The sequence below is a fragment of the Kryptolebias marmoratus genome, linkage group LG2 (assembly GCF_001649575.2).
Source record: "Kryptolebias marmoratus isolate JLee-2015 linkage group LG2, ASM164957v2, whole genome shotgun sequence".
In the NCBI taxonomy this organism is placed as follows: Eukaryota; Metazoa; Chordata; class Actinopteri; order Cyprinodontiformes; family Rivulidae; genus Kryptolebias; species Kryptolebias marmoratus.
The window spans coordinates 641,203-661,903 of NC_051431.1; the positions used below are offsets into that span (position 1 = coordinate 641,203).

General features: G+C 37.6%; 1 protein-coding gene across 2 annotated transcripts in view; it reads right to left on the reverse strand.

The window, feature by feature from the left end:
• si:cabz01090165.1 (uncharacterized protein LOC100333421 homolog) overlaps positions 1–20,701 on the reverse strand; it is a 304,518-nt gene that overhangs the window by 166,149 nt on the left and 117,668 nt on the right. For both annotated transcript variants that reach the window (XM_017431082.3, XM_017431081.3), the window contains exon 3: positions 19,552–19,679. The gene's annotated coding sequence lies outside the window, so the exon portion shown is untranslated. The remainder of the gene's footprint in view (positions 1–19,551; positions 19,680–20,701) is intronic.

Consider the following 20,701-nt stretch of genomic DNA (forward strand, 5'->3'; position numbering starts at 1 on the left):
AACCATCTATTCATCCATCCATCCAACCATCCATCCATCATTCATCATCCATCCATCATCCATCCATCATTCATCAACCATCTAATTATCCATCCATCTATCCATCCATCTATTCATCCATCCATCCATCCAACCATCCATCCATCAACCATCCATCCATCCATCCATCCATCCATCCACACCATGAACTGGTCACCAGTTAAAGAGGTACAGTTATTACAGATTTTACCAAAATTTCTAAATAAAATAAACAGTTTAACAGTAAATCAGAAGAGATGGGAAAGTGTTGTGTTATGTATGAATGATGCACTTTTCCTGAGCCACTCCTGCCGTGTAGCTGTGTCATTATCTCTGTAGTGATGCCTACTGTTATAAGGAGGGCTGCAGTGAATGTAGTGTTTATAAAGCACTTCTACTTTTCACTTTCCAGAATTATGCTACCTGTGGACCCACTTATCTGCAGCACTTGTGTACACAGTGAGCTTGTGAAATAAACAGCTGTCAGTTTATCAGTAAGCTGTCAGGAGTTTTACACGTTCAAATCGTCTCTGTCTGCTCTGTAAAATCCTTCTATGCTGCATCACAACTATAAATATCATATCTGTGGGTCTACATTATTAAGCTTACCAAGGTTTAGTGAAATAAGATGTAACTGAGGTTTATTTCTTTCATATAAATACAGTTCAACTAACTAACCCTAACCCTGCATGTCATGTGTCTGATGATGAAAGGAGGTGAAAACAAAAACATTTCTGGTCAAATATAAACCTGAGGAATTCTGTTGTTCTGACACGTTTTTGGATCTTGACAGTGAAATGTGTTCTGTCAGGTTCAAGTTCTTCTTCTTATCATCTGACTGTTGTTACACAATAACCTGCAGTTCCAGCTGGAAATTCTTTAAGTTTAGTTATCTGATAACTAAATATACAAATATTTTCCTGACAACATACAGTACCTGAACACCGGTGTAAATAAACGCAGATTCAGACATTTTTTTAAGTCTTGGCTCTTTTCCATTAAGGGCAGATAATCTTTCAGTGAGTTTCCTTTGAGGTTTTTTTTTTCAACTGAGGAAATGATGTAAAAAAAATAGGCTGTCAGATCATATTTCTCAACATCAGCATCAAAGACGGCAGGGATTCCTGGAGAAGACAAAAGGCAGCAGGACTGTGGTTGGATTAGACATCTTGGTGTCAAAGTTTAAAGATCTTTTGAGTAAGACATTACCTGACCAAACACAAATCCAAAATCTTTAAAAAAAAAGATTTATTGTGTAGAATGTTGTCAGCACTTTTCTGTCCTTCTCTCCAGAAAGCTTCGAGGACATAACTCATTTCATCCATCAGTGATTCTTTCTTCGTTGGAGCGTAAAACACGAAAAGCACATATTTCTGTTCCACACACTCAGCCTAATCGGCTCACCCACTGACCAATGACACAATCACATACACATGAAGTTAAAAACAACAAACACACAAAGAACAGATGGTTAGTCTCTTGGACATGAAGCATGCTGCTGCTGCCATTTCTGCTTCAAAAAAAAGACACATGAAACATTCCAGTTGTCCAGCTGTCCTCGATTTAAAAGTCTTTGGTCCCAGAAACTGGACCTCAGTGGCTGGTTGCAACATGTTGGTAGAAAACTCTGTCAGTGCTACAAATCAGGAGGATCAGTTCAGGGAGGTAACTTTAGTTTCAGTTCAGCAGTTTCAGTGTTGTAAAGCTGGTTCATCTGTTACCATGGTAACTGATGCTGAAAACTCAAGATGCTCCGGAGCGGGTTAGGTTTCTGGAATCGTCACGTCTCAACCAATCACGGACCTGAAAACTGAAATAATCCACCTGTGTGTTACACTGGGAGTCTCTCTCAAACAGTTTCATCAAACTATTTTGGATTACAAACTACTTTATTTTTTTGCAAAATAGCACCCAACTCTAAAATATTTTCTTGTTTTTATGAGAGCATCTGAGCCAAACTATCTGTGTTTTCAACTTTATTTCCACAGAGATCCTAGAAAATGTTTGAAAGACGCATATTAACCATAAAACTGTAATGTAGTGTTAAAGAAAGTCGTTGACAGAAAATTGACTTATTTAAAATAAACCCAATCCCTGGACTAAACCTTTTATTTGTTCCTCATTTATTGCAAATGTATTTTATCAGAGTTAAGATGATATTTGAAAAACAAAAACATTAAAGCTTTCATAATTTTTATGACTGCTGGGCATAGGCATAAGCTCCCCATTCACGGAAAAGCAGGTAAAAAATGGATGGATGTTTCATTAAAAGGTGGCACCTGAAGAACATTAATTAACTTTATTTTTCTTCTTTTAATGGGTCTCTTGTGTTTGGTGTACAAGCAGATCCAAGCGGCTGAAATGAGCTTCCTTAGCTCAACCAGGCTCAGCTGTAGATTTAAGGTGAGGAGCTCGGAGTAGAGCCGCCGCTCCATCACATTAAAAGGAGTCAGTGGAGGACGTCCAGACATCTGATTAGGATGCCACCTGGACACCTCCCTTTGGAGGTTTTTTGAGCATGACCCACTGGGAAGAGAGACATCATGGTAGACCCAGAACTCCCTGGAGGGATTATATATCCTCTCTGGTCTGGGAACACCTTGGGCTCCCCCAGGAGGAAGTGGAGAACATCACCTGGCAGCGGGATCTTTGGGTTTCTCTCCTGGACCTGTTGCCTCCGTGACCCGACCACGGATCAGTGGTAGAAGATGGATGGATGTGTTTAGTATTACTGTTTTGCTGTTTATTGTTTTGTGAGCAGCACTATGGGCAATGGCAGTGGTTTCTAAATGTGTCGTAAAAATAAATTTGATTTGATTTGAACTCAAGGGTTGAGTTCTGAGAATAAGCTTCGTAGCATCACTAAACCTAATCCCTCATTGTCAGGGTTAGTTGGGCTGGATCCCTTAAATAAACAAAATGAAGGATTCATGTTTCAACAACATCTGGACAAATAAATAAATAAATGCATGGATTGCTTCTGCAGAAAAGTCCCCACCTTCTCAGTTGAGACAATAACATCAACAGGCTGCTGCTGCAGGGCTGCAGGGCATGAAAGAGGGGCAACAATTATACTAAACATTAAATGGCAACACATTCATTCACAGTGATTAAAAGGGACACTTTTCATGCTTCATTAAAAATTATGAAAGGCCATTTTGCAGGGAAATGAGCTGGATGTGTATGTGCCTGAAGCACCCCTGTTTCTGATTGTTTTGTTGCTGTTCAAACAAACTCAACGCCCCCCAGGCATTCTCCTGAGCGTTTGGCGTGGAAGGACCTCAGGCTTCATGGAAAACAAAACAAAAAGTAAAACAGAAGGAAGTACTGAGTTGTGTTTGCAGCTCCTTTAAAACTCACACAGTCACACAAATGTTTGGCTTCTTCTGGCTGATTACATGTCTGTTCAGGCTGAAGGTGGACTGATAATTATGCACGCTCACTAAATCCTTTTTTTTCCTACATCTCCTTCAAGCCCATGTTTCTATCTTGTGTTCCTAATAAAGTTAGTGTTCTTCTTTCCAGAACAAAATAAGCTTAAATAAATAAAATAGTGATTCTCAGAAACAACGAAGAAAAGATTTAAGGTCCGTAATTAACCCAAGAAAGGGAAGAACTCAATGCCTGCCCTTCTCACTGAGCTTTTCTAAATGAAACAAACAGATAAAAAATAAATCCCTGTCTCTCTCTCACACACACACAAATTAAAGTTAAACTTTCACCTCCCCCCCCTTGTGCACTTTTCTTCTTTTTAACAGCAAGAATTAAACAAAATAAAAAATGTATTGAATAAATGGCAGCAGTGACTCAAGATCCGATTGGAAAACAAAACACAACACACTTCTTGTTTCTTTAGTTTCCTGTCTAATAATCTTCATTAAATGGGTGACAGTGGCTCAGGAGGTAGGGGTTCGTCCTGTGACCGGAGGGTTGACGGTTCGAGCCCCCGCCCTGTCTGTCTCAGCTGTTGTTTCACCCGCCTTACTGGTGGTGGTCAGAGGGTTCTGGTGGCGCCGGTGTAATGGCCGCCTCCCCTCTGTCAGTCTGTGGCTCACCACCATCAGTGTGTGGATGAATGGATGAATGACTGATTAGAGTCCTTGGACTCGATAAAGAGCTGTACAAGTGCAGAACTATTTACCAAACAAACCTGTTAACCAAAACTAAACAACTTGTGAAAATTCAGATGGGGAAAAATTTATAATTTTAAGAATAAATAAAAAATCCAAATTGAGGCTGAAATCAATGTGAGTTTTTAAGCAGAACTAATTCCAAATGAGTGACGGGAGGAAGTTGAGTTTCTGTCTGTCGACTTTGGATTAAAGGTTAATGATGCTCCTCCGTCAGTCAATTATTCTTCTGTAATGAGTTTGTTTTTTTCTTGTTGCTGTTTTTGCTCACTAGAGTCAAAATACAGTAAAGCCATTTGGGGAAAAATGTCCATTATAATGTACAGCCTTTTTTTTTTAACAGTGTTCATTTCCAAAGTCATTTAGGTCCGTTGGTGGTAATTGATAAATCTACAGCTAATTTGGAGCTGCTGACTCTGGTAGTTAATTTCAAAAGTAATTTCAAAATGTTGCTTTTAGCTGTTCATCTCTGAAGCAATTTAGAAGCACTGATGGTCGAGAGGCCATTTAGTGGCACTGCTGATTAATTTAGTTTAAAAATGGAAAGAGGGGAAGCAACAAGACTTAAAAACATTAAACCCAGCGCTGCATACAGATTCATCAGTTATTATATAAGTTCTGAAGTTAAATCAACTCATTACATTTTCTGTCTCAAATGACTTTTAGAGCTGTTTGTATCTAAATCAGGAAATGTTGCCCTTCATACATTTTTACACGCTAATTAAATATAGATAATGTGATTAATATTGAACAAGCTCTTTTTTTTCTCCTGACTTCAAAGACTAATGAGCTTGTATGAATAGAAATTTAAAAGCCAAGAAAAGTACAAATACAAAAAAACATTTCACTTTGATTAACGTGGAAATATGGCTTCAGTGTTTTTAACAAACAAAAAAGAAAACTTACAGTTTCAAATAGATCGAAATAAGCTTTTAATTATTTCTGATAAATTGTTCTGACATATTAGGTTGGTACTGACAAAATTATTAGATATGAAGATTTCTTAAAAAATAAAATAATAATAAAAACAAGATTTTGGAGCACACCTGTTTGCTTAAACATTTAAGTAATGTACAGTTGAAACCAGAAGTTTACATACATTAAATAAAAAGACACTGACGTGAAATCAGAATAAACTTTTTTCGTTTTTGGGTCAATTAGGATTTTCAAAATTATTTCTATTTGCTAAATGAAAGAATAATGAGAGAGAATAGTTTTTATTACATTCTTTTGTTATTATATCTTGAATGTGAAGAGTATTGTTAGAGAACTATAGTAAAACCAATAAGCTTCCTGTCAGGTTGTGATAATATTTCCTTACAGCTGTGTCTCTCAGCGTTGTAGAAACACGAAGCACAACCAGGATAAAGATTTTAGTTCCTGTTTGAAGTCAGTATTTGATTTATTGGTAACTGGATTTAGTTTTTGAATAATTTTGTGTTTTGACAGCACAAAGTAATAAATCTCCTGAGTTTTGTGCCTCATCCATCCAACCTGACACCTCTCCCTAAAATAAATTTTCTAATGCTGCCATGATCCAAAACAAATGATTAGTTGTTTAGTTAAATTTGTAAAAAAAAAAAAGATTTTTGTCTCAATAAAAGCTGTGTTGAAAATCCCAAAGTGAGTCATCTCCATCTCTGCTGTAAACTCTCCTGTGAGAGCTGGTTTCAATTTAAACTTTCATTTCATTATCAGCTTCATTAAAACTTATCGGCTCCTGTTGATGATTGTAAATGGACCAAACTGGTGAATCATTAAACAGCCTGTTTGGTTGGTCCGACTGTATCAGGGAAACAAATCAGGTCCAAACACTCGTCTCTACGGCTGGAGAAGGAAAGATAGAGATCCGAAGATGCTTTATATCTGGGTTTTATTCACTATGTTGCTGCAAACTAAAGAAAAACACTAAAGAATGACCTGGAAGGATGGTCTCTTTTTGCGTAAAGTTGATGTAATTACATTAAAAAGGAACAAAATAACATTTCTACTTAATGTGAATTTATTATAACACTTAAAAGCTAAGTGCAGAGAAAATGTTTACTTGTTATTGTCCTTGTGAAAAAAAGAGAATATTTTAGAAAATATTAATTATCAATCACAGATGTCTGCACAGATTTAATTATTAAATTACAAATGATAAAACTAAAATATGTTTCCTGTCTCATATCTGTGAATAAAAACTGTTCAAATAAAAGATCAGAAGCAGAACAGGAACAGGCACTGATATTGTTTTAGGGTCAGAGGTCAGAGCAGCTAAAAGCCTGAGAGATTACCTTTAATAAATATCTTCAGAGAGGAAAAGAAGTTCCTCATTTAGTGTCTTTGTGTTTAATATGTAGAAGCCTCCGTCTCTGAATAACTTATCCAGACAGATTTATGACTTTCAGTCCGCCTGAGGCAGTTCCAACGAGCATGGCTCATCTGCTTTCCAAGAAAAACAGAAATCAAAAATTTAGTCTTAACATGAAATATAAATATGTTTCAACCCGATGGTACATGCATGAAAAACAGAGTTTAAAAGGAGTACCAGATCAACGAACACGCATGAACCCACTTTTCTCTGAAACCTCTGATCACTCAGCTGGACTGCAGAAAACACAATCATGTCAAAAAACAGAATGATTTAAGTAGTTTTTGAAACAAAAACAAAAGATTCACTGCTTTCAGTTTCTCAAATATAAATAATTCTCAATTTTAAATAATGCAAAATTGGAAAAGTTGTAGCTTTCACAAAGAAAACCTAAATTTGTTATTTTAAAATAATACTTAGTAGCAACATATTCTAAGATACATCAATAAATACAAAACACAAAACCACTGAAACAACCTTAATACTAAAAACCTGTTATTTTTTCTGTTTGCATCAGGATTTTCAAAGCCTTACTCCTCGAGCAGCTTTAAAAAAACATCTGAATGTGCAGCTCAATCAGGACTTTTAGTAGCGGTACGTCACACAACGTGACCCAAACCTGGAAAAACCTGCAGAAGATCTCCTCACCACTTTAAGTTTGACTTGACTCAAAAAAAGAGTTTGATTTTTGGAGATTTTGCTACAAAATGTCCAATTTAGAGTTATAATGTCATGCACAAACAAACTATTCTTATTTCTACCATCTTTACACTTTTAGACATTTGATATATCAAACACAGACATTTTTGTCTTTGTTCACTCAGTGTGTCTCAGTGTTTTAGGACTCGTGGGGTTTTCTGTCTGCCTGTCTTATTAAGATGCTGTCAGGGAGTGGCATACATACAGTACATATGTGGTTACCATGGAGACCTTGATGAGCCACAGGCAGCAGCTTCAAAACTGGATTCTTTTTACATTTCTTACACCGATTAAACAACAAAACATCAACTTTTTGTCAGCTTAGATTTTTACAAAAGAAGTCCCAATTTCCTGTAGGTGGATGTGGGAGATTCAGCCCCTTTCACAAATTCTTCAGAATATTTCTACTTTTAAATATTATAATTTCAATAGTTAAAACTAATGTTTTTAACCAAGTGTGCTCCCTAGATAGATAGATAGATAGATAGATAGATAGATAGATAGATAGATAGATAGATAGATAGATAGATAGATAGATAGATAGATAGATAGATAGATAGATGAGCGGTTCAGTGTAAATAAATCTGTTGAATGAATGAAAGGTTCCAGGATCTTTGTGTTTCTAAACTTGAAAACTGAAGATTAGAACAAGAACAGTTCAGACAGTTCAGTAATGGTTCGGAGGTACACAGATGAAGTAAACAGATAAAGACAAGAGAAGATGCAAATAGAAATGATTCTTCTTCCTGCAGAGATGCTATTGATCGTTCCTTCTGACAGAGACGTCCATATCAGAGAAGAAAACACTACAGTCTGATCTATTTACGGCTGCTGTAATAAGAACCAGAGTCGGATCACTCATGGCAAGGAAAGGTTTCACATGCATGCAGGAAAATCAAACACAAACACACATACAGACACAAACAAACAAACAAAATGTAAATCAGCTGCCGAACAAACAACATTTCAAAGGAATATTAGTCTTATGTTGCTCTCAGGTTCTGCAAAACGCTTGACTCTGATTGGTTCAAGACTCTTCACCATCCCAGGTTATTATTTTGATTCCTCATTGTTCTGTTTCCAGATGTAGGCAGATGTTAACAGATAATCGCTCGACAAACACAAACCAGTCTAACCCTGCAACAAGCAAAACGATGTGGACCAAAAGTCCTGATTTCATGGAGACACACCACATAAAAGCTTTAAACCACTGACAACAACTTCTTTGTTTTTTTTTTTCCTTCTTTTTGTATTTAAACAAATCTTGAAAGATCATGAATGGGGTTGATAATGAAACTAGTTTTACCACAAACTGCTGGACTTTACTTCCAACTGTCTTCAGCTCATTCATGCAGTGTTAAACATTTGGTGAAAAACAACAACAACAACAAAAATAAACATTAAGCATGATGCTCACCAGGTCATTTTACAAACAAAGAAACAGAAAAAGGACATCAAGAGACATAAACATTAATAAAGCATCTTTTTCATCTCCTAAAAATAATTCTAATCCAGATGAAAACGTTGAGCCAGCTTTAAGGTTACAAATTACAGATTTCATCCATGTTTTTAAGACCCACTCCATCCTGCAAAGGATCATGAGAGGCAGAAATCTTTCTGAGGACACGTTGGACATTAGCCTGTCCATCACAAAGCTAAGCCTTCAACACATCAGGTGGTGATGACCTCACTACTCTCCACAACCTCCAGGACCTTTTAAAACATGATTAAACTGATGAATTTAGACAATTAATGCGAAGGCAACCATGATCCTGCTTCACTTTTAGCACTGATCTTACAGGGTTTTTGTCTGTTTGTTGGGTTTTTGGTATTTTGCATGTCCCCATGACTCTCTTCTGTGCCCTCACCATGAATGATTGCCTGCCCTGACAAAACTCTTGGGCTGTGTCAGGATGCAGCTACATGCTAGAAAACCAACAATCCTGCCACAGGTATCACATCTGCACTGGGTTAGTTCCATGATTTTGCCACAGTTCTGGTTGTAGGCTTGAGGGGCCAGTCCTGATTCAGATCTCATGCTAAAGCCGGTTCAGGTTCAGGTTTCTTTATTTAGACCTTTAGGTAAATTTGTTTTGTAGCAAGACATCACCTTGTTCAGCACTCATCTAAAGTGACAACAGTAACATAACAAACATGTTAATACTGTATATACAAACAATATGAACGTGTGATAAAAATACTCAGAACATTGTGAATAAATATCAATAAAAACACTAACAATCCAAACATTCAGCCTAAAACCACTTGTGGACTCTACATCATAGACGTGCTGGCACCGTACTCCCCCCACGCTCCACCCAGGACACCAATTTGCTGGCACCACAATAATAAACTACCTCAACCGTGCAATAAAAATTTGGTTCATCCTCAAAACCATTGTGGATCTGTCCCTCTCCATCCAGCATAATGAGGAGCTGATTGTTTTCTTTAGAGACACCAGAAGGCCTGGCCAAAACCCTGCAAGAACCATCCTCGGTCTTTGTGATTTTCATCCTAAAACAGTCCTAATCAAGTGTGAAGGGCCCTAACACAGACAGAAAAACCATGCATATTCCTACCTAAAGTCAATCTGTAAATCCCACATCATCCTAACTTATACATGCACTGACTGTGGGGAAAAAGGAGAAAAAACAAGTCAGCACACCCAGAATCTCTCTCATCTCTCAGCTCAGTATCTTGTTCCTGCTTGTTTAAAGATTGAGGCAATTCACTTCAATGCAAAAGGTGTATAAATTCATCTTAAAATGAAAATTACTGTTTAAATCAGTACTTAGGAGTCTCCTCTTGTGGTATTCACAACCTTGAAAGTAAAAGTATTTTGAAAGTTATTTTGTGAATCACGCCATATTTCTAGCATGAGTTCCAGTTGAAAATAACATCCCTGCATGAATCTGCTTTTATGCGTGTGAAACAGTAAGAACTGATGAAGATTTTCACACGGCGGCAGGAGAGCTTTGACCTATAACAAGAGGAGAACCAGAGGAAAAGATGGGCTGATAAATTCAGAGAGGAGAAGGATGCAGAGGACTGAGATAAAAAGACAAAAGAGAAGACATAAAGGGCAGCTTTAGAGATAAGACATGTGCTTTAAACTAATCAAATGAGCCAGAGATCAACAACAGGACTCAGTTTTATGCTCCGTCTCTCCACTCAACAACAGAAACACACAAGATTAAATTTGACCTTTTGTGTTGTAAATGGTGAGTCATTAACACGACAGTAGGAAATTCATGAATCATCTGCAGGAGCCAAGGCTTCGGCATCTGAACTTTACACTCCATTAAAACCCAGCAACAGATGAAAAAATAAGAGCAGCGTCTTTATCTGAAAACAACAAACTGCATTAGAAGAGCACCTAAAGAAACACGCAGGTGCACGGTCTGGTCTTTCTGTTAAATTCTTTTCTTTTCCTAATGTGTTTAAAGATAAAAACAGGAATTTTGGTTAAATTTTTTCAGCAAAACTTAAGAAAAATTCACAGAATGTAAAAAAAGCTCTAACAGCAGCAGCATCTTAGAAATGTTGACTCAAAAATCAGAAACAGGAAGGAGATGGAAAAATAATCAAAGGCAGAGTTTGTAAAATATCCATCCATCCATCCATCCATCCGTCCATCCGTCCATCCATCCGTCCATCATCCATCCATCCATCCATCCATCCATCCATCCATCCATCCATCCATCCGTCCATCATCCATCCATCCGTCCATCATCCATCCATCCATCCATCCATCCATCCGTCCGTCCATCCATCCATCCATCCATCCATTCATCCATGCATCCATCCATCCATCCATCCATCCGTCCGTCCATCCATCCATCCATCCATCCATCCATCCATCCATCCATCCATCCATCCATCCTCTTGGTGCCTACCCCCAGAACAGATCACCTTTCCACCACAGGGCAACAAAGAGTTAAACAAACATTCACACTCAGGCATAGTGATAATTCAGAGTTGGAATTTAAAACATGTTTGAAAAAAAAATTGCACATAAATCTCCATAATTCTAAAGTGTTGGAGCTTATTTCTTTTGGCTGCATGTATGCAGACAGCATAGTTTGACCTACATTTCACAAAGACTTCCTTCAGACATGTCGTTCAGTGAGATTCTGAGGGAAAGTTTGTGCATTTTCTCTCAATTTTGTGTTTCCAGGTAGCCCCACAACAGTCCCACCTCTGTGAAAAACTACCTTAAGTATCTTCAAACTCATGAACATCTAAACATCTTCTGGTGTAGAACAGTAAAACCTAGCAGATATAGTATATCCAGGTCGTTTTTTTGTTGTTGCACTTTCTGTTTGCAAAGCATGAATGTTGTGGCCTTTTTGTAAAATGCTGTGATGCCCTTACAGAAACAAGTGCAAATTATTAGAACTTTATCAACAAAAACAATTTGCATTTCTGCATGGTTCACTGCCTCCACCCCTGCCTTTTTACTGGCTCAGTTTAAATGTTTAAAATAAAACACAGATTTTCAACAATGTCTCTGACAACACATGCAAATGTTAAAATCTGTCCTGAGCAGACTGGGCTGCAAACTGCAAGTCACAGCAATCAGACACTTTCAAATTTAATATCAGCAAACTCAGGCTATGATCTGTTAGTCACAGAGCTTCAATGCTAATGATCATTTAAATACTAAAGTTAATGATACTTGAATAAACTGACTTGAGATCTGCAGATTGCTTCATCTTCCAATGACTGCATGTGAGATCTCGTTAAATAACTGCTGTGCAGCTCATTAGCAGTAAAAACACAGTGGTGCATAATGTTAATTCTCATCAGCACAACTTCTACTTTGGTTTTATGAAATATTTCAGAATCACATTTTGCACATGGAAGCAGCTTGAGCAGCTCCTGTGTGAGTTTACATCATATCAAACCAAATTAGGGAGAGGATCTTTTGTAAGACTGAATTTGAGCATCAGGATTCATATTCAGTGCAAAACAGTGATGTGATCAATGAAGCTCACACACACACACACACACACACACTTACAAAAGATCAGAAAGGAGACGGCTGAGTAAATCCCAAAGCAACTTTCAGATCGGCCATTGAAATGAAAGATTGAGATAAAAATCAATACAACTAAAAAGATGAAAATAAACTCAAACGCCCACACTCTCTGCAGCCCGAGCGCCGACTGTCACTCTACAGAATCTCAATTTGCTGTTTGAATGTATGAAAACAAAAGAAAGAAGAAAACTTGTCACATTCAGTGTTTGTGTAGAGTCTCAGTCTTCCGGGACTTGGTAAATCCTGATGTCCTATGTGTCTGGTACTCCAGCTGCTCAGTGACGGAGGAAGGAGCTGCAGACCAGATGATCAGTGGCTGGAAGGACTGCATCAGACACTGAACTTCCTGGTTATTTACATTTTCAACAGTTACCATCAGGAAGATAATACAAATCAATCAAAACAAGAACAAACAGAATCAGAAACATCTTCTACCTGACAGCAATAACTTCACCTAATAAAGCCAAAATCAGAACGATGCTGAAGAGTCAGAAGGGTCTGTACATTTACCAGATGAGAGAGGACATTCTCTGTTCTTATTTATACTTTTACTTCTCTGTCTTTGATTTTAACAATCTGTATGTTGCACTGACTGGGTTGGCTTCTTTTGAATTGAGTCATAAGTTACAATAAATAAAGATGTATTGATATTATTATGTGATGAAAGAGAACTTTAACTTGTAGGATTAGTCTGTTCTGTCCTGGTTTCTAATCAGTTAGTAAACATCAGAAAACATAAAAATAAAAAAGGTTTGTTCTTACATCAGTCACATATTTTTACCTTACATGTGAATTATTTCATGAATCTTATTTTCATCAGTTTTAACTGATGACTATAACAAGTAGCTTTGCTTAAACTTGAAGTGTGGCTTGGAGAAACTTGTATTTTTGAACAAAGACCAGATTGTTTCTGATATTATTTCTGTTTTTTCACAATAAAAAGTCTGATGATCTCTTACTGTAATGGATGCTGCTAATCTGCAGAACTTCCATCCAGATATCCATAATTTCTGGTTTATCTGGGTTGTCAGGACAAATATCTCCAGCTACCTAATCCAGACCTTTCAGGGGAAATCATGAGATCATCTCTGCAGCAGTCCTGGTTCTGCCTCCAGACTTTAACCTGTGTGAGAAACATCTAACATCATCCTACAAATCCTGTTTTTTTTGCTTACATTGTTGCTGAAATGCACTGCCTGATTCTCCTTGTGTTCCCTGCTGTTTGTAAGTTTTTATTATTTATTTTCTGACGCCACATCAGCATTTAGTTAAATATTTTTTCTTTGAGCTCCTCCATGTCTGTCTGCATTCTGGGTCCAAATCCTACACCTCTCCTACACCTGATAAAAAGGGTGAAATTCAAAGCTTTTTAGAAGAAATGAGCGGCTCTGTTCGTGCAAGCTGAACTCACATGCAAATCACTCTCCCTCCCTTTCCTCACAAGTGGTTGTTAGTCTTCAGAACACAACAGAGGTTTAGTCACTGTGTAGATTTTGTTTTTGTCTTTAGGGAGCTTCTTAAAAATAGCTAAACAAAAACACAGCTTTACAAACCACTTCAGCACAAATAAAATAAATTCTTATCATTTCAAAGATAATTTTATGCACTAATTTAGCAAGACTAGGAAAACAATGTAATTTAAAAAGATTTATTTATTAATTTGCATGCAGTCACTGTTTACCACTCCTAAATGTATGTTTACGATGTTGTGTGTCTTCATCGTGTGCATGTGACAGAGTGTTAGAAAGCCATCTCATCTCTTCCAGGAGTAATTATCTCATAATTATTATTCATCACAGACTCTTTGATGGTGAAACTTTCCAGTGATATTAACATTATCATCCACTGAACAGCCAGAGATGGAAAAAGAGACAAAGAAGGACGGAAACAATAACAGGAGAGATAAAAATGTTTGAAAAGATTGAGAAGATTTGACTCAGAGATGCAAAAAATAAACAAAGAAAAAAAACAGTAAGTCGCAACAATTGATTCTTAAATTTAAAACAAGATGTGAAAAAAGCTTAAAATATGATGTTAGACAATTATATATTATTATTATTATTATTATTATTATAATTATAACAGAATAATGTACAGCATCAAATTTATCCCTAAACTGATGTGTTCCCTGCAGAAAAGTTTCACTGAAACTGTGAGAAAAAGGTATTTTGTTTGTGTGTGTGTGTGTGTGTGTGTGTGTGTCAGATGTACATTTAAAAAGTCTGTATTGATTTTCTCTCCAAATCCAGTTTGTACAAACATTTTGAAGTAGTTCTAAGGAGTGGGCTGCCACTTCTGACCGGTTTAATTCAGCAGCTTTGACAGAAAACAACACAGGTGTAATGAATAAAAAAGGGCAGACATTTAGGTGTGTCAACTGCCTGTTGAAATAATGAAACAATCTATATTTGACATTTAATCAGATTTCACAAAGTTCACAGCATTTATTGAGTGCGTCCAGCTACAGTTTTCTTTTTTTTTACAGCAAGAAATATTTTACCTACATTTTGATGACCTGTGTGCACACATTCAGTAACTGTGAGTAAATCTAATCAGAGCACTTAGCATTAAGCTTTAAAAAAGAAAAATAAAAGCAAAGAATAAAAGCTGCACCTCCGGGTAATGATTAGATTTTATTCCTCCACATGATTAACAGCTGAGCTCAGAAACTGTATCTTTAAACCCTCGCAGGTTTTTCATGCAGGTAACTGACTGATTAATGTTTCACATTTAAAATCTAAATTATGAAGGAATGAATAAAAGTACAGCACTTGATCTTGCCCAGGGAAGCAATGATTTATAACAGTTTTATAACTGATTGTTAATGCCTTACAAACACAAGAGTAACCTAGTTATGAACATTAATAAATCCTTTATAAAGTAGCCCAAAAAACAGATGAATTTTTAAGTTAAGTCTTATGATGTGACAAGGATCAGAACAATTAAATATTAAATTTTCTCAGACGCTGCTTTAACTTCTAGTGGTTTTATTAAATATCAGCAGCAGAGGTTCACTTCTTCTCATCTTCCATCTCTAATCAGATTAGATTCATATGAAGAAACACACAACTCCCTACGGGTGCCAAGTCTGGTCTACTTTTAGAGGAAATGCTTGTAGTCAGTGTGTGTGTGTGTTTGTGTGAGAGAGAGTTTCTGCATATTTCCATATGTAATGGCAGTCTGTGTCTCTGCCTGAGAGAAAACAACTGAGACAGTGAAGAAGGTAGAAGATGTGGAGCCGAGGATCTCCCATCATCCTCGTGCCTAATCATAAGTCCACCCACGTGAAGCCAGAGTGTTCTACTTCCACTTCCTGCATATTAAACGCATGAAGATATGAGCAGAACATGACTCCAGAGGGAAAACATACTGACGGATGTTTCTGGGAGCTTAGATTTTTATTTTTAAAATCAAATTTGACATTTTTCAGATGGAACAGTCGAAAAAGGTTTTCTCCATCTCAGATAACTGGTTGTTGACTCTGGAGAAAAAGATCACATGACAGGTTCCTGCAAAAACAACTACAAGAACAAACAAACCAGAAAGGCTGTTTTTGCTTCACAGTGAATTTAAAACAATGTTAGAGTTTGGCAGCCAGCTGTTAATTTCTTTGTCATTTTTAGCCTCAGCTCATAATTTCCTAAAAGGCTGAGGAAGGAGACAGTAAATCCAAAGGTCAGCCACAGGAAACACCATCAAAAGAGCCCAAATTTACAAGCAAGCGTCCCAAATGTCTGACTAAACATTCCTCTCCTCCTGCTCCTCTTCATAAAAATCCTCATCTCATTATTAGTGTAATAGCAGGAAAAGAGATTGGCTTAACAAATGGACTCCATTCATTCCCCATTGTCCCCCAGGAGCAGGATTACCCTGAGCAATGACACACACGGTTCAACCAGAACCACCGCCTATCTGCCAACCAGCCGTGATGCAGTGAGAGGAGATAGAGAGTGATGAGGAGGCAGAGGAGGAGGATGGATTCCCAATCTGAGTCACGGTTCTCCCAACAGATATTAGGTCACACTCAAGTGATTATCTCTGCACTCAACAGTTTCAGAGTATACTGCAATTTTAAAAAGTCAAGGTTTTAAATTAGGAAAAAGTGATTTTCTTATCTTATGGCCATGTGGGTTTCTTTTTGTGTACAACAAGTTTAAGACAGAAGAAGCAGGAATCCCTGAGGCTCCATGAGAGTGTAAATTATATTCTTCATACGTGTTATTAAAATAAATATTTGCTTCCACCTACAAGGTTCAGTGCATTAGTGAAAGGTAACATGATTAAAAAGCTTGTTATGCTCCTAACATGTTTTCACAGAGTGCAAACAGCAAAAGATTAAAAAAACTAATGTTAGCTGTATGAATATCTATCTGTAATAGAATCAACATTAAAGCATTGTTTGAATTTTGTTATTACCTGCTGTTAAAAGGCGGGCGATCATGTATTTGCCAGTGTCTGTGTGTGTAAGTGTGTTTGCTTTTTTGCAAAATATCTCAAAAACTACTGGAAAGATTTTATGACTTTCAGGAAGTAATCATTAGATGTAACTTCAGGCAGCGGCTACCTTTCAGAAGGTGTAATCACTCATTATCAGGACAGAAAATACCAGCGTGCCAGGTACAGACTCTCTATACTGCAGGTGTTAGACAGATGTATTCATTATTTCAGGAGCACATTGTCAGATTTAAACAGAACTGCATTTTTAAGATCTTATGATTCTGCGTTATTTAGAAAACAGCTGGAGCTACAGCCTCTTATGTCGAGATTTACCCACACCAATAATGATGACAACAACAACAAATCCAGTTTCTGATGGTCCAAGGTGTACCCTGCCTCCTGCACAATGTCTGCTGGAAATAAGCACCTGCTCCTCACAACTGGGAGTACTAACAAGCGGGTAAAAATGGTCCAAATGTGCTCATCTTCAGTTCAAATGTGCGTTCTAGTTGAATAAATCATCAACTTTATGGGAGATGCCAAAGGGGGTGAGAAAAGGACAAAAGTGTATGCAAAGCTGGCTGGTATGAGGAAACTGGAGGTAGAAAGCTTCTTTTTGCACACAGTGATCAAAGTTGTAAAGGTACCATTTGGTGAAAATATGAACTGACCTGCAGCTTTGTGAGGTTGAGCTCAGAGCAGTAATGTCCAGTCCTGGTCCTGCAGGGCCACCATCCTGCAGGTTTCAGGTGTTTCTCTGCTGTGACACACCTGATCTGAATGACTGAGTGATTAACCTGCTGAAGAGCAGAGAAACATCTAAAACCTGCAGGATAGTGACCCTCCAGGTCCACTGGATGTCTGACATTAGAGTCTGAAAATGTTTACATGCTTGTTCAACACCTTGTTTTGCAGTCGGATACACAGATGACAACATTCAGCAAGAACAGGATTTGATGAATCTGCTCCAAACTTGCTGCTTTGGTTGAGTTTGGAGGCCCAACAGAAAACCCATTCTATTAAAACACTACTGAAACCATATTTTTAATAAAATCTGTTGATCTTAAATCTTGTTTAAGTCTGTTTTCCTGTCAGCTGACTTCTGTCAGAGTCAATTTTCCCACCTGAGCAGCCAAAAACTAATACTTGGTAGGAGAAACTGTTGGGTTTTCACCCTTTCAGCTCCTATTTCATGCCCCAACAGACTACAGGAGTATATTTCAGAATCTCTTTTATATTCATACAGAAATCTTTATTCCGTCTTTTGTGTGAGCATTACAGCTCTGAACCTTTCAATCCTCTTACAGCTGCTCTTCTTGGCCCTCACAGATGAAGATGGTTTGTCAGACCTTAAACTATCGAGAGTCTGTCAGGATAAGACAGATAAATGACTCAGCTTTAAGTTTTCATCAGGGCATTTGGAATTAACAAGGGTCACTAAGAGGACACAAAGCAAAGGTTTGAACATAAAACATCTAATGAGATTCTGTGAGAAAGGTGCACAGATCCATATGTTTCACATTCACCATCTGTGGCATCACATAAACATCTTTCAGGCCAGTGAAAACAAAACAAATGTCAATAAATTTGCTTGCTTCAGTTTAAATTTGCACATGTAATGAAATATTTACTTTGCATGCAACAACATAATCTGTTGTAGCCTATTTTAATTGTATTTGTTTCTGCAGTAAACATGTATTAATGTGAGGAAAAGTATCTACATGGCTGAACTACAGAGTCTGCAGAGTTCATTCCAGTCAGAACAGGTTGTCTTCTTTAACTACTTTACTTTAATAAAAAATATATGCCCTATATCCCTTAATCAAACAGAATTTTAAAGTTTTATGTCTCACTGACAGTTTAGTGTAGGCTCTTTCAGCAGGATGGTATAATTATAGGGCTTTTCTGCAGCTGGAGAAGATTCCAAACTTATTCTGCTGCACTAAAGGTTCCCAGGAGCACAGGGGCCTCCGTAAATCTCAGATGGAAGAACTTTGGCTCAATCAGGACTCGTCCAAGAATTGGTCATCTGGCCAGACTGAGCAATTAAGGGAGAAAGGCCTTTGTTAGAGAGGTGACCAAGAATCTGACGGCCACTCTGACTGAGGTTCAGAGATCCTGTGTGGAGACAGGACTAAGTTTCAGAAGAACAACCATACCTGCAGGTCTGAAGTGATCTGAGGGTTAGGCTTAGGGCAGATGGAAGGAAGCTTCTCCTCAGATCAGAACATTTGAAAGCTTGTTTGAAAGACTCTCAAACTGTGAGGAACAAGATTGTCTTATCTGATGAAACCAAGATGGAGCTGTTAGGCCTCAGTTTGAAATGTTCTGTTGGGAGGAAACCAGGCAGCACTCATCACTGCCTAACACCATTCCTATAGTGATGCATGGTGGTGGCAGTACCATGATGTAGCAGCAGGAATTGGGAAACTAGTTAGGATTAAGAAACAAAGTAAAACCATGATATAGATACTACTTCTGTAAGTCTCCTGTTTAACAAACTTCCACTGAAACAAGATGAAGACAAACATTTTGTTCATGTGGATTATCATAAAACTTGTGCATAAAAGTAAAACTGCTCAAGTCCACTTTCAAGACAAATCTTTAAAGCTCAAACTACTAAAGTCTTCACTGCACCAAAGCTTGAGCAACCTCAAACAGATTTTACCTCCATTTTTTAAACAGGAAAGTTTTTGTATGGATACCTTTCAGCCTTCCACATAGAACTTAACAAATAATAATAAAACTTTTTTCAGACTTTTTGCAAGTAGAAAAGCCAGAAATATGACTTTTTTTTCTGTGCACAGATGATGTAATCGAGTCACACAGGGAAAATAAAAAGTGTCTAAAATATTCCATTAAACATGACCCACCTGAGGTTCTCTGGGAAGCAGGGCGTCTTCAGGTGGAGTCAGCCCTTTTATGATGAATTAAGATTCCAGACACACCGCTGGCTCCAGGGCTACAATGCAGTGACAAGCTAACAAGAACAGCCTCCTACCTGCAGAAAGCCAGAGGAAGGAGAAGGGGAGGAGAGGAAGGAGGTGTTGGAAGCAAATCAGGGAAGGAGAGCAAGGATGGGAAGGAGATAAGGAGAAATGTCAACATGTTGCATCATTAATTCATTAGCATTCCTTATGATTCTATCCTGCTGTCTTTTGTCCTTCACATCATCCACCTCCCTTTGTTTTCTCCATTTCTCCTCCCTCGCTCTGGTAATTCTTTGCCCTCTCTCCTGGGCTGTGCTGCCTGTTTTCCAATTATTGAAGTTCCTCTGCTGAGCGAATGTAACGTGTGAAGGCATGTGGTAGCTTAGCATTTTACAGAAGTACAATCGTTAGTTCAGATAAATAAAAGAACATGACTTTGGTACAAAATGTTGATATGCAGTATAATCACACACAGCTGAAGATTCAGTTCTTATAGTTTTCATTTGGATCCAAACATATTTAGGAGGAAAGTTTGGACAGTACCACTATAGATTCATTGTGAATTACTGTCCATCAGTTTTACTTCATACTTTTCATACTTGGGCTGGACTGAAATTTGTTATTAGGTCTGACTTAAGAATATTAAGTTCTTAGTTCTCATTCAATCAAAAAAAGCAGGTTCAGGGCTAAAATGTGTGTGTTTGCGTGTCACTATCATGCTGTAGGAGGTAACGGGCTGCCAGCTGTCTGGTAAAAATCCAAAAACCCTAACACTAAGAAGACACGTTCCTGATTATGTTGGTAAGGAACTCACTTTATTCCTCATTTATAGAACCTGGGAGAAAGATGCTCATAGATGATAAATGAAACAGGTGAAACAGTGATTTTGTCTAATCAGAACTGAAGTTTTTATTTTGTTTGTTTGTTTCAGAAGTAAATACTTTTTGACTTTTTTTCGAGAAGACGGATGGAAACGAGTTGAATGAGGTCGACCTGAAAGAGAGGAAGATGGAAAATAAAATTGTCAGAAGTGTCCAAAGGGTGTGATAAAGGTGGCGATATCAGACTGTAAGCAGGAAATAATGATGAGAGG